The 15527-nt window shown below is 37.1% G+C and overlaps 1 protein-coding gene across 1 annotated transcript in view; it reads left to right on the top strand.

Moving 5' to 3' along the window:
* Window positions 1-15527, top strand: part of SGCZ (sarcoglycan zeta) — a 929817-nt gene that overhangs the window by 85963 nt on the left and 828327 nt on the right. The window lies entirely within an intron of this gene.

Below are 15527 nucleotides of genomic sequence, written 5' to 3'. Positions count from 1 at the left end.
GACAGTAGCTCTTAAGATGTGACATGACATGGGGGAACTTCAGTGACTACCATCGTCATTTTTAGCCTATCTCTGATAACAAAAAAGCAGCAGTCATCACAATAATAATGATGCTTTTGTTATGGACAATTGACCTTATACAAAGTATAAATAATAACATCTTTAGGAAATTTGACTACATTTATTGATCCCTAACATATACTCTGGAAAAACAGTGTGCTTGATGTGTAAACATTCCTTTGAAAAAAGTCCCCAAGGCATACCCCTACCTTTCCCGCATTTGATAAATATTGTTATCCATTGATCTTTCTTTAGAGAATTCTGGAAGCATTAAGGGTATGAACTATGTTCAAGAAATTTTAATACTGAAATTACTAGAGGAATTTAGTGTTGATACTTATTATCTGATAATATTTAGCAGCAGGAACTGGAGAGTCACCAAGCTCTGGCCTGTTTATATTGATATTAATTTACCTTGTTTGTCAGGGAGGAAAAGAAAATTTAGAGAAATACATATAAAGAGCAAAATGCTTAACCCAGGTCATGCTTAAATTCAGCATTAACTATCAGTCTGTTTAAAAATAGATGAAACCATGGAGCTGATACGAAACTATTTGATTCCTCTAATTGGCATTTTCTCGTTACATGATTTAGACTTTCCTTTTCCATCTTGAACTCCATCCTCTCTACACTTTCAGTTCAGCAAGGCTTCATTTTGGTTCTTCTTTCCAAGACATGTGGTATAAAACATTTCTAATCTGGGCATCCTTCTCTAACGACCACTCCATCCCACCATTGCAATATAAGTCATCTGTGTATCATTACAAGGTGGTACTTGTAATGGAATGTGCTGGAGTGACACCTGATATTCAGAGGACACATGGAGCACCTCCCCCGTCACTGTGATACTCTCTCAAATAGCTTAAAGCATTGAACCATACAATCATGTTGGTTAGAAGCAGTCAACTGAGGCAAAGAACGTTTAAATACCCACAGACCAAGTATAATGGTCCTGAGCAGGGGCGTGTACATGATCTAAACATTACTTGATATGTTTACCTAATGGAAATACAGAGTCACAATTTGTAAAAGCCACCAGAATTTGTAGAAGTCCACCACCTATACTTTAAAGACAAAAAAAAAAAAAAGGTTTCTAGACCCAAATTTAGCTCCATCTATTAGAGTTGGTAAATATTTAGGAAACAGCATATACAGATATCTACACATTTTAATAAGATACTGAGTCTTGTTGACAAGGTGACTTTGTTTCCTTTATATGCTAGGAAAATGTGAATGGCAGAATTATAGAATGTCATTTTTTTAATTTATTTAGCATCATTCTATAGCCCTCTTTGCAAGTGAAAAGCTAGATTAAAATACAAAATCAGCTAAAATGATCCAGTTTAAGCAACTCTGCTTTTCTTGACTTGCTTATTTATCTGAAAATGTTCAGCAGTATTTTAGGTGGAAAATATTATCAGGAATAGAATATCTGCCTATAGGGAAATATATTGATCCATTTAGCATGAAAAATAAATGGTAGATTGAATGCTCAGGACCATAATTTATCTACCATTTGGAAAGGGTCAAAAATCAAGAAATAAACTTGCACATAATTTTTTCTCAGCTTGCTGGCTGTGGGGAACTAGATGTAGGACAGCATCTTGGATATTAAGATGCCTAAATGGACCAAGTCACTCTAATTTAGCTACTGAGGGGCAAAAATGCAAGCAAGCCAGTAACAAACTCTCATAATAACGGCATTTCGAAGCAACACTTTTTGAAAAACTGTTGTCTTTCAAAAACAAAGAAGATATTCAGAACAAACTGTTTTATATTCAAATGTGTTTTGGAAACACTGAATACTATATTCCTTCTTTAGAGATTCAAAAAATATATTCATAGATTAAAAGCTATAATGTATTTATTTTTGTTTTTTTTCTGTGGCACAGTTTTCCAAATTTGCCCATTATAGCCTTTTTGGAATATCATCTAGAACATTTTGTCAAACACAAGTGTTTCAAAAGAAATAACTTGAGAACTCTGAATTGGACTTTTTGGTGACTTTACCTGCATTACTTAAAAATCTTGCGCATTTACACAAAGAGTACATGCTATATTGAGAGTTCTCCAAAGCTTGGTTTTAGTTGTCTCTTCGAGTCATATCCTAAAATTGAAAGGATTTATTCATACAAAAGGAAAAAGCCCTAATTTTCAATACAGTTACAGAAACCTCCTTACTGCTTAGTTAGGGAAGACCTTCTGCTTGGGGATTGTGATTATTCATGAACGTGCCTTAGGGTATATTGCTTAAATTAGATTTTCTGGTGGTTTCGTGACCATGTAATTTAGTTTGTGTTTGAAGGCTAAAATCGACAAATGATTGGAAGTTAAAAAAAAATTTATATTGCTACTCTTTCCACTTTTGTGTATGTTTGAAATTTTCCATAATAAAAAAGTTAAAAAAAATAGGTGGCCCCCCAATATTCCTACCATAAACGTGTTTACGAGTTGATATTACCCATGGAAGTGACACTTTTCCAACTAAAATCAGAAAGATGTTTTTTTTTCCCTACTGTAAAGGGAAAGGCAGTGTAAACACAGATAATAAAGCTTGATTTAAAAAGGATGCTTAAATATTTATGGAATAGTCTTACAAAAGCCAAATACATTAATCGGTCTCAGTCGAATGCCTTAATCAAGGATATTATAGATGTTAATCAGCATGTACTTAATAAAGCTGACAAATCTGATATTGTTAATATTAATTTTCTAGAATACTTTAATTTTCTTTGGTGATGCTAAATAACAGAAAATTGAAACAGGTGCCTCATAGTAGGCTTACTAGGAATTAAGAATCTAGTAAGTTCTTTTCCTGCTCAGAGCAAATATATACTTCAACCACTAATCTCTTTGGATATGGTCTGATTTTATTAGCTTTGCTGTAAAGGCTGCTGTTTTGTTTTGCTGTTGCTGTTGCTAAACTGAATGGACATTACTCATAATTAAGGACAAAAAGGTGAAAGACATCATTCTGCTGTGGTTATGTTACAGATTTTTTTTTCCTCTACAAATGAGATACTGTAGACGGTTCTGATTGCAGCATTCGAGAAAAGACTGAACTGGAATAGATCCAGAAAAGAGTGCCTAAAAAGAGCTGAGGGGAAGAGCCGCAGTATAAGGAGAGTCTAAAATAAATAGGCTTTTTCAGCCTGAAAAAACCAAGGCTGAGAAGGGATTTCATCGGTGGCTATAAAATCAGGAAGTATATAGATAGAGAGGACATGGCTTGTTGACCAAATTCATTGACATTTTAAAGAATCATTTGTCAACTTATGAAAAGAAGTACTTATTTACAAAATGACTAATATTTGTATTACAGTTAAAATCCCAAGAAGTAGACTTGATAAAAACATGTATACAAAAAGAATTTTGGAAAGAAAATGTGAATGGCACATCGTGAGCTGATTATTAGGAAGTTAGGAACATTGGGAATCCTCTTTTTTTTTGGTCAGAGGCTTATGAAGGGCTTTGCCATAGTAATTTGGCAAACAGACTCTCAAAAAAAAAAAAAAAAATCCCTGATTGTTAGCATTTGCTGATTTCCATGGTGTAAATAACTCACTCACCGTGATTGATTTCAAGCTACCAAGAGTTTAACAACTGGCTTCCACAACCCATCAAATACATCACTCACATCATATTTACAACCTATAAACAAAGTCACTGTCGGAGAGGACTGTTACGTTTAGACTGAGCGACCAGGAGGGAAGAAACTTACAATACTCCCATAACTTAGCATAACTGGGTTAAAATGGTCATTTAAAAATCTAATTTCATATGTCTTCTCTCCCACTTGCATGCATTCTTCCTTTGGTTTTCATTCATTCATTCATTCAGTCAGTCTCTGTGTCTTCACCACCTGGCATGTGATGCGAGCTCTAAGAACAGGAAGACTTGGCTGGAGAGGAGATTGGGGTGCAGGCCTCCACAGTCTGATGGTATATGTCTTCTTGGGTAATGAAGAGCAGTGTACTGGGCAGGCAGATGCTACATACACAGCATCTGTAGGCAAGTAAAAGACGATGGCTCTGTGGGTATGAGGACCACAGGGCCTCTGGTGCGCCCTTTCCCAAATATAATTGCTCTTGAGTCTCCTGCTTTCTTTAACTGCACTCAAGTGTGCATGGTTCTTCCTAAATAAATGGCTGTGTTGAAAGAAACTGTATGAAAAAAATAATAGCAAGACAATGACTTGTAGTTAACTGAGTTAACAGCTTCATGTAAGCAAAATGAACAATATCCAGGGACTTTTCCACCAATGCACTGAAAGAATTACGATTATACATTTGTTCTAGAAAGTGGCTGGCAGGAGTTAAATTTATTTAGCTCTATTACTAATAAAAAGACTTGCTTAGTAATTAACATCAAGGCATTCATTTCATAAAAGGGCATTAGTGTCTTGTCATAAAATAGGAAAGATTAAAAATCGAAAAGATGAAGAGCTAGCAGCTCTTTCAGGCTGAGAGATATCTTTTACCTGCACCAAAACTCTATTCTTTTCAAGATGTTTTCAGCCATTCACTATGCCAGCTTCATGGTTGGCTCTGTGGGATAAGCAGGAGGTTGGCCTTTGGTGATGTATATGATGGGTAGAGCTAGTTCCAACTGGAAGCCTCACTAACTGCTTTAACTAGGAAGCAACTGTTTGTTGATTAAAAAAAAAAAATTACTTTCAGTTAAAGAAAGTCTTGTGTTTATTCAGGTAGTCAATATAAATTAGAGTGCAATGCTTAGATAAATACTTACTAGTCCCTCAGAAATCAGGATTTCCTTTGGTTAAAATGTATAAAAGACCTAGAATATTTCTGACTTCACTTTATTTCGACATATGAGTAACATGTTATGTGGTTGCGCACGTAAGATACATATTTGGAACTTCCAGAGGCAACATTATTTATTCTATGTCGTTAAGTAATAACCTAATGCATCATGATTATTTATTATTAACAAATTTTCAAATATTGGGATGTAAATCCCAAAGTGTCCTAAACTTGCTTACAGATCACATTTTGAGAAAGAACTGGCAGCTTCGTGGTGAGACCGCAGGGCTTCTCGGTTCACCCATCTCCATAAACCCCAAGCCTAGCGCAACACTTGGCAACTAGTGAGTGTTCCATGAATGACTGTAAAACAGATAGAATGTGTTCAGAAATATTAAGTAATAACACAGTATCTTCCACTTGATGGATTTACTAGTAATTTTGTCATTCGGATCTCTTCTGTAGACCTAGGTGATGAATATTCCGAAAACATAAGAAATGTAATCGTAGGTAGTATGCATAATTTTGAAATATAATCACTGCTTATAATGCTTACAATTATTTACAGTACTTCATAACAGTGGAAAATATTTTCATCAGAGTTGTCACCACCCCATTATATCATTTATTCTTAAAGTAACAGACATTGCAAGGGATTGAAGTGACTTAACCAGTGATATAATTAAACAGAAGGTAAATATTGCTTTTCAAAGGTGAATGTCAACCAGCTGACATGAGGAACATTTTTAAAGACTATTTAGCTTACTAGAGTTTAGCTTACTGTAGTCTTTATTTACTGTTGATACAGAACATTGCCTTTTTGTATTTGCTACAAAATTACAACACTCTTAGTCATCATGTTTATTAATCTTTCCCATTTGCAGGGTTTTGTTTTTCTTTTAGTGCATTCGTATCCCTGGCCTGAATCTGAGCAGTCTGGGCATGTGGAGCTTTGTGTCAAGTGCTGAGGCTATCGATTTGTGTCCCCAGGGGTCCTTCCAGCCAAGTGGCTTACTCTGAATTGTAGCCCTCATGGCTGATGAACCACTGCAGGGCCGCTCAGCACCACACCACAGCCAAGCCGTGCAGGCTTCCTGTCCTTGGCTCTATGGGAGCCCTTAAAGCAAAGAACAAAGCATCCAGGTAGACCCAACACATTTCTGTGGGAAATGCCACAGCCAACTGGTAAAGAAAAGCCTCAAATATCAGCTCAGATAACACCCAAGTTGACCGAAATATGATGTCTCATAACAATTAGGAGAGGAAAGAACGACGCATGCTTTCTGGCCTACTTAGTCATACAGGACGCATCACTTGTGTCATTTTAGAAATACTGAGATTACTAAATATATGCGTACGTATACGTATATATGCAATCGTGGGAATGTGTTTGTCTGACTTTATAAAACAAGCCCCTGTGTAGCTGTCTGAGGACACAGAGGGGTACTCACTTCCCACCACCCCTGGGTCCTTTCCCATGCCACCTGAAGCATAGCAGCTTCCTGCAAAGGGAGTGACACTTGGTCTAGGTGTTTTTGCAAGGAGATTGAAGGAAGAGCTGTGACTTTTAAAAAACACACCTCTGAATTTACCTAAACTGAATATTGTGAGCTTAATGCTTTTACAACTTCACATTAAATGACGCTGTCTCTACATATGGCTTGTGATCAAACACCTTTCTCAAGTAACAAGAAACACTTTAAAAAAATATTAGTATTTCCTTACTTGTGAGTTTCTGACAAATTCATTAAAATCTTTAAGACTTCCGTTCTGGATGTATGAGAGGAGAGGGCATTTCGTGGCAATGAATTTGGGGTGTCTTGGAAGAATATTAGGGAAAAAAAATTGGAGATTGCCTGTAGGATTTTGACTACTAAAAGATATTATGGGCTGAATGAATTTTAAAATAAGAAGGCCAGTGTAATGACTTGAGGTGCAAAGCCTCCATAAGCTTTGAGAGATTGGAAGGGTCTAGGGAGTCGTGTTTGGGTGTGGTTGTGAGAGTGTACGCCTCAATAGGTGCAGTTAGTGGGAGGGAGAGACAAAAACTACTCTAGGCAAGAAGAAGAAGTCCAATGATTTGAGTTATGCAGACAGAAACCTTAGTGGCCCATGATGAGTAAAAAAATTCAGAGTTAACAAAGGAGAGACTGTATTCTAAAGCATTATTGCCAGAGAAGGGAAAGGAAATACTGCCATAGGAAGATTTCTCCAACCATAGATCCACAAGGGGTTTTCTTTTATAAAGAGAAGTGAGTAAGGCTCAAAAGAAAAGCTTTAGGGAAGTGATTGAGGGATGCTGGTGGGTGATGGGGTGGTAGATCAGAGAATGGTTTACTCTGAGGTCAAGCCTACTCTCTAGAGGGCCTGTGAAGGATGAGTGTTGTATGCTGGCTCAGACTGAGGGTGGCCCAAAATTTAGGGGTTTGGGGAAGGAGAGATTCCTAGTGAAAGTTGGTTAATTTTGTAAGTTTTGTTCTGATTGATCAGTTCATGAGCAAAGAATGGACATTTGAAGGATGTCTGTGTGCCCTTGTCACAAGTAAACAAGGGCATCCATGAGTCTTATTAATCTAAGTCATGTGGAGAAGGGTGTGTCTTTACAGGGGGCCATTTTTTGGATCACAAAAGGTGGGAGAATTTAACCTTTACTTGTTCCTAGGATCATAGGGCTCAGGTAAGTTTCAGTATTTTCACCAGCCATGGCGGGGGCGGGTGTGCAGAAGATCAGTTGGGTCAGAACTCCAAGAAGGACCAATGAGAGTGTCTGGAGAAACAGCGTGTAGTGATGGGGAGGAATCTCGGCACAGATGGCAGGCTGGGACCCAGGGAGTCAGGCCTGAAAAACATCCCTGGAAGGAATATGTATCCCAGTAGCAGGGTCTCAGGCATAGGGCTGAAGATCAGAGGCAAAATTTCATTCCTCAGAGCTCAGGTGTTGAGAGTAAGATGAGGTCCCAAGTCTCAAAGTATGTAAAGTGGCTCCTGGCTTCTGGAACAGGAAAGCATTTCCATTTAGAGTAACCAAGACCTCAGTAGCACTGAAATAAACCAAAGGTAGGTTGGAGATTATTGAAAACAATGCTTCTTCCAACAATGAGGGAAACTGATTCCCACCTCTGAAGCTTAGTTCAGCTTTTATGGGATGGGTGGGAAAGAGAGCAGGCAGAACCTGGCACATAATATCTTTAAAAAGGAATTTCTTCAAGAAAGCCGATTTATTTTCAGCCTGAATAATGACCCACTGCATCATGAACCTCTGTCATTTCCATACTATATACTTAGGAATTTCTTTTTGTTTTATAGGTCAGCATCCTGAGTCTCATGTGGGAAAAGCATAGTTAAATTTAGGAAGGAAATAGAATATAAATAGCTATATTAAAGGATTGTAAGGTTTGAAAAATTACATGTCAGAATTGAAAATGTAGAAGTTAGTTTTGGGGGTTTCTCTATTTTTAAATTCCTATTTCTCCTCTGTTTTAACATTAATGTTGAATACTGAGTTATTTTTATTCCAAATGTTGAGTATAGTTTTTATATGCAATATGTGAGACTTTTATAAACGTTCTGCATGTGGTTTACCAGTTGCTTTCCGTAGGTTATCTTAAGTTTATTTAAATATCACAGAAGTGCTGATAATACATAAACATGAATGTATGATAGAAAAGTCTGCTTTATTTTTTTAATTCATAAAAATATTTGTGAAAGTTTTATGTATGGGAAGAAAACATATCATTTTCCTGACCCTGTGTAACACAGTTCCCAAGGATAAATTCAAATACAGCAGTGGCTTCGGAACTGCTCTCTCTATATCTGGTCTAGTTAAGCCCTGGCTTATTTATTCAAATTTCAAATGTTTATTCAACATACAGAGTGGCTTAAGAAGATTTCTCTGATGAATGCTATCTAGTAGCATGCAGTTGTAACTTTGCTATAACACCTATCCTGATGTGACTTATATTTTGGTTATAAAAATAGCAACTTTAAAACTTCTTACACCTTACACTGATGTAGGAATACATATATATCTCCCTTCCACATCAGTGTAAGGCTCAAGAAGTATCAGAGGATGAGGGATGAACTTTGTCCATATTTGACAGCGCTACAGTTCTCAAAACAGTGTCTCATTCACAATCAGCATTCATTATATGTGGTGATTTAAATAAAAAATTAAATCTTAAAATTGAGTGTTATCCTTTTAATCCTATGCATTCCTATCAATCGTTAAAACAATTAATGTGTATAATTATGAATTATGCATAGAATTAGGATGTGTCTAGAGATGTGTATGAGATATCGAAGGTAAGCTGCCGGGCTCTGTTCCTTAGTTCCTGACACAGCCAATCTCTGGTCTCTGTTCCCTGTCCTGGGCCCCACTTCCTCCCCATTAGATATGTGCATAGAGTGCCCCTGGAATTGGCGTCCTTTAGAGATCTGACCTCCGTCTGCTCCTCTAACATCAGTTCCTGATTTCCTCCACCTAGGCCCTGTGCTTCAATCATCCTTAACCGTGGGCAGGTTGCTGAATGAGCCATGGTTTTCAAGCCTCTTCTGCCTTTGTCCACAGTGTTCCATTTTCCTGGTGAGCTTCCACACAACAATGGGCATTTTCTCTGACTTCCCAGGTGGACTTTGCCGTTGTCATCTCTGCATCCTCACTATACCTCATCCTTACCTCTGTTTTAACATTGACTCCTCTGTACTGCATTTACCTGTTCTTATTCCTGTCTAACTCACTTCACCAAGAGCTCTTTGAGGATGGGGATCCAATCTTATTCTGTTTACATTCCAGTGCTTTGCCTTGCACAGTGCCCTGCTGAAAGATTGTCAACGAGTTCCTATTAAATTAATTAAGGAAAGTTTGTTTTTCAATATTTTTTTCTTCTATGGAATAACAGGGGTAGATTTAAGTAAATCGATGCCCTTGGAAATTATTCCTAAATATTATCACATCTATGCAGATAAAAAAACCCTATAAATTTGATACTTTTAGCTGTTAGGTATGTAAAATTTTAAGATATTTTGATACAACTAGCACTATGTTAATTCATCTACTTTAGTCAAACATCATACATTTTTTAAAATTTTTATTTATTTATTTATTTATTTTTTAACATCTTTATTGGAGTATAATTGCTTTACAATGGTGTGTTAGTTTCTGCTTTATAACAAAGTGAATCAGTTATACATATACATATGTCCCCATATCTCTTCCCTCTTGCGTTTCCCTCCCTCCCACCCTCCCTATCCCACCCCTATAGGTGGTCACAAAGCACCGAGCTGATCTCCCTGTGCTATGCGGTTGCTTCCCACTAGCTATCTATTTTACATTTGGTAGTGTATATATGTCCATGCCACTTTCTCACTTTGTCACGGCTTACCCTTCCCCCTCCCCGTATCCTCAAGCCCATTCTCTAGTAGGTCTCTGTCTTTATTCCCGTCTTGCCCCTAGGTTCTTCATGACCATTTTTTTTCTTTTTCTTAGATTCCATATATATGTGTTAGCATACGGTATTTGTTTTTCTCTTTCTGACTTACTTCACTCTGTATGACAGATTCTTGGCCCATCCACCTCACTACAAATAACTGAATTTCGTTTCTTTTTATGGCTAAGTAATAGTCCATTGTATATATGTGCCACATTTTCTTTATCCATTCATCTGTTGATGGACACTTAGGTTGCTTCCATGTCCTGGCTATTGTAAATAGAGCTGCAATGAACATTTTGGTACATGACTCTTTTTGAATTATGGTTTTCTCAGGGTATATGCCCAGTAGTGGGATTGCTGGGTCATATGGTAGTTCTATTTTTAGTTTTTTAAGGAACCTCCATACTGTTCTCCATAGTGGCTGTATCAATTTACATTCCCACCAACAGTGCAAGAGGGTTCCTTTTTCTCCACACCCTCTCCAGCATTTACTGTTTGTAGATTTTTTGATGATGGCCATTCTGACCAGTGTGAGATGATATCTCATTTTAGTTTTGATTTGCATTTCTCTAATGATTAATGATGTTGAGCATTCTTTCATGTGTTTGTTGGTAATCAGTATATCTTCTTTGGAGAAATGTCTATTTAGGTCTTCTGCCCATTTTTGGATTGGGTTGTTTGTTTTTTTTATATTGAGCTTCATGAGCTGCTTGTAAATTTTGGAGATTAATCCTTTGTCAGTTGCTTCATTTGCAAATACTTTCTCCCATTCTGAGGGTTGTCTTTTCATCTGGTTTATGGTTTCCTTTGCTGTGCAAAAGCTTTGAAGTTTCATTAGGTCCCATTTGTTTCTTTTTGTTTTTACTTCCATTGCTCTAGGAGGTGGGTCAAAAAGGATCTTGCTATGATGTATGTCATAGAGTGTTCTGCCTATGTTTTCCTATAAGAGTTTGATAGTGTCTGGTCTTACATTTAGGTCTTTAATCCATTTCGAGTTTATTTTTGTGTATGGTGTTAGGGAGTGTTCTAATTTCATACTTTTACATGTACCTGTCCAGTTTTCCCAGCACCACTTATTGAAGAGGCTGTCTTTTCTCCGTTGTATATTCTTGCCTCCTTTATCAAAGATAAGGTGACCCTATGTGCGTGGGTTTATCTCTGGGCTTTCTATCCTGTTCCATTGATCTTTATTTCTGTTTTTGTGCCAGTACCATACTGTCTTGATTACTGTAGCTTTGCAGTATAGTCTGAAGTCAGGGAGCCTGATTCCTCCAGCTCCATTTTTCTTTCTTAAGATTGCTTTGGCTATTCGGGGTCTTTTGTGTTTCCATACAAATTGTGAAGGTTTTTCTTCTAGTTCTGTGAAAAATGCCAGTGGTAGTTTAATAGGGTTTGCATTGAATCTGTAGATTGCTTTGGGTAGTAGAGTCATTTTCACAATGTTGATTCTTCCAATCCAAGAACATGGTATATCTCTCCATCTATTTGTATCATCTTTAATTTCTTTCATCAGTGTCTTATAGTTTTCTGCATACAGGTCTTTTGTCTCCTTAGCTAGGTTTATTCCTAGATATTTTATTCTTTTTGTTGCAATGGTAAACGGGAGTGTTTTCTTAATTTCACTTTCAGATTTTTCGTCATTAGTGTATAGAAATGCAAGAGATTTCTGTGCATTAATTTTGTATCCTGCTACTTTACCAGATTCATTGATTAGCTCTAGTAGTTTTCTGGTAGCATCTTTAGGATTCTCTATGTATGGTATCATGTCATCTGCAAACAGTGACAGCTTTACTTCTTCTTTTCCGATTTGGATTCCCTTTATTTCTTTTTCTTCTCTGATTGCTATGGCTAAAACTTCCAAAACTATGTTGAATAACAGTGGTGAGAGTGGGCAACCTTGTCTTGTTCCTGATCTTAGTGGAAATGGTTTCAGTTTTTCACCATTGAGGATGATGTTGGTTGTGGGTTTGTCATATATGGCCTTTATTATGTTGAGGAAAGTTCCCTCTATGCCTGCTTTCTGGAGGGTTTTTATCAAAAATGGGTGTTGAATTTTTTCAAAAGCTTTCTCTGCATCTATTGAGATGATCATATGGTTTTTCTCCTTCAATTTGTTAATATGGTTTATCACATTGACTGATTTATTGAAGAATCCTTGCATTCCTGGGATAAACCCCACTTGATCATGGTGTATGATCCTTTTAATGTGCTGTTGGATTCTGTTTGCTAGTATTTTGTTGAGGATTTTTGCATCTATATTCATCAGCGATATTGGCCTGTAGTTTTCTTTCTTTGTAACATCTTTGTCTGGTTTTGGTATCAGGGTGATGGTGGCCTCGTAGAATGAATTTGGGAGTGTTCCTCCCTCTGCTATATTTTGGAAGAGTTTGAGAGGGATAGGTGTTAGCTCTTCTCTAAATGTTTGACAGAATTTGCCTGTGATTCCATCTGGTCCTGGGCTTTTGTTTGTTGGAAGATTTTTAATCACAGTTTCAATTTCAGTGCTTGTGATTGGACTGTTCATATTTTCTCTTTCTTCCTGGTTCAGTCTCAGAAGGTTGTGCATTTCTAAGAATTTGTCCATTTTTTCCAGGTTGTCCATTTTATTGGCATAGAGTTGCTTGTAGTAATTTCTCATGATCCTTTGTATTTCTGCAGTGTCAGTTGTTACTTCTCCTTTTAATTTCTAATTTTATTGATTTGACTCCTCTCCCTCTTTTTCTTGATAAGTCTGGCTAATGGTTTATCAATTTTGTTTATCTTCTCAAAGAACCAGCTTTTAGTTTTATTGATCTTTGCTATCATTTCCTTCATTTCTTTTTCATTTCTTTCTGATCTGATCTTTATGATTTCTTTCCTTCTGCTAACTTTGGGTTTTTTTCTTCTTCTTTCTCTAATTGCTTTAGGTGTAAGGTTAGGTTGTTTATTTGAGATGTTTCTTGTTTCTTGAGGTAGGATTGTATTGCTATAAACTTCCCTCTTAGAACTGCTTTTGCTGCATCCCATAGATTTTGGGTCATTGTGTTTTCATTGTCATTTGTTTCTAGGTATTTTTTGATTTTCTCTTTGATTTCTACAGTGATCTCTTGGTGATTAAGTAGTGTATAGTTTAGCCTCCATGTGTTTGTATTTTTTACAGAGTTTTTTTTCCTGTATTTGATATCTACTCTCATAGCATTGTGGACGGAAATGATACTTGATACAATTTCAATTTTCTTAAATTTACCAAGGCTTGATTTGTGACCCAAGATATGATCTATCCTGGAGAATGTTCCATGAGCACTTGAGAAGCTTGTGTATTCTGTTGTTTTTTGGATGGAATGTCCTATAAATATCAATTAAGTCCATCTTGTTTAATGTATCATGTAAAGCTTGTGTTTCCTTATTTATTTTCATTTTGGATGATCTGTCCATCGGTGAAAGTGGGGTGTGAAAGTCCCCTACTATGATTGTGTTACGGTCGATTTCCCCTTTTATGGCTGTTAGTATTTGCCTTATGTATTGAGGTGCTCCTATGTTTGGTGCATATATATTTACAATTGTTATATCTTCTTCTTGGATCGACCCCTTGATCATTATGTAGTGTCCTTCTTTGTCTCTTGTAATAGTCTTTATTTTAAAGTCTATTTTGTCTGATATGAGAATTGCTACTCCAGCTTTCTTTTGATTTCCATTTGCATGGAATATCTTTTTCCATCCCCTCACTTTCAGTCTGTATGTGTCCCTAGGTCTGAAGTGTGTCTCTTGTAGACAGCATATATATGGGTCTTGTTTTTGTATCCATTCAGCCAGTCTATGTCTTTTGGTTGGAGCATTTAATCTATTTACTTTTAAGGTAATTATCGATATGTATGTTCCTATTCCCATTTTCTTAATTGTTTTGGTTTGTTATTGTAGGTGTTTTCCTTCTCTTGTGTTTCCTGCCTAGAGAAGTTCCTTTAGCATTTGTTGTAAAGCTGGTTTGGTGGTGCTGAATTCTTTTAGCTTTTGCTTGTCTGTAAAGTTTTTAATTTCTCCATCAAATCTGAATGAGATCCTTGCTGGGTACAGTAATCTTGGTTTTAAGTTTTTCTCCTTCATCACTTTAAATATGTCCTGCCACTCCCTTCTGGCTTGCAGAGTTTCTGCTGAAAGTTCAGCTGTTAACCTTATGGGGATTCCCTTGTGTGTTATTTGTTGTTTTTCCCTTGCTGCTTTTAATATTTGTTCTTTGTATTTAATTTTTGATAGTTTGATTAATATGTGTTTTGGAGTATTTCCCCTTGGATTTATCCTGTATGGGACTTTCTGTGCTTCCTGAACTTGATTAACTATTTCCTTTCCCAAATTAGGAAAATTCTCAACTATAATCTCTTCAAATATTTTCTCAGTCCCTTTCTTTTTCTCTTCTTCTTCTGGGACCCCTATAATTCGAATGTTGGTGTGTTTAATGTTGTCCCAGAGGTCTCTGAGACTGTCCTCAATTCTCTTCATTGTTTTTTCTTTATTCTGCTCTGCAGTAGTTATTTCCACTATTTTATCTTCCAGGTCAGTTATCCGTTCTTCTGCCTCAGTTATTCTGCTATTGATTCCTTCTAGAGAATTTTAAATTTCATTTATTGTGTTGTTCATCATTGTTTGCTCTTTAGTTCTTCTAGGTCCTTGTTAAACGTTTCTTGTATTTTCTCTATTCTATTTCCAACATTTTGGATCATCTTTACTATCATTATTCTGAGTTCTTTTTCAGGTATACTGCCTATTTGTTCTTCATTTGTTAGGTCTGGTGGGTTTCTGCCTTGCTCCTTCATCTGCTGTGTGTTTTTCTGTGTTCTCATTTTGCTTCATTTGCTCTGTTTGGGGTCTCCTTTTTGCAGGCTGCAGGTTCGTAGTTCCCGTTGTTTTTGGTGTCTGTCCCCAGTGGCTAAGGTTGGTTCAGTGGGTTGTGTAGGCTTCCTGGTGGAGGGGACTAGTGCCTGTGTTCTGGTGGATGAAGCTGGATCTTGTCTTTCTGGTGGGCAGGTCCACGTCTGGTGGTGTGTTTTGGGGTGTCTGTGGCCTTATTATGATTTTAGGCAGCCTCTCTGCTAATGGATGGGGTTGTATTCCTGTCTTGCTAGTTGTTTGGCATAGGGTGTCCAGCACTGTAGCTTGCTGGTCTTTGAGTGGAACTGGGTCTTGGCGTTCAGATGGAGATCTCTGGGAGATTTTTGCCGTTTGATATTATGTGGATCTGGGAGGTCTCTTGTGGACCAGTGTCCTGAACATGGCTCTCCCACTTCAGTGGCACAGCCCTGAC

The sequence above is a fragment of the Balaenoptera borealis genome (assembly GCF_965194805.1).
Source record: "Balaenoptera borealis genome assembly, chromosome: 21".
NCBI classification, from domain to species: Eukaryota; Metazoa; Chordata; class Mammalia; order Artiodactyla; family Balaenopteridae; genus Balaenoptera; species Balaenoptera borealis.
This window is presented reverse-complemented; position numbering and strand designations above follow the sequence as displayed.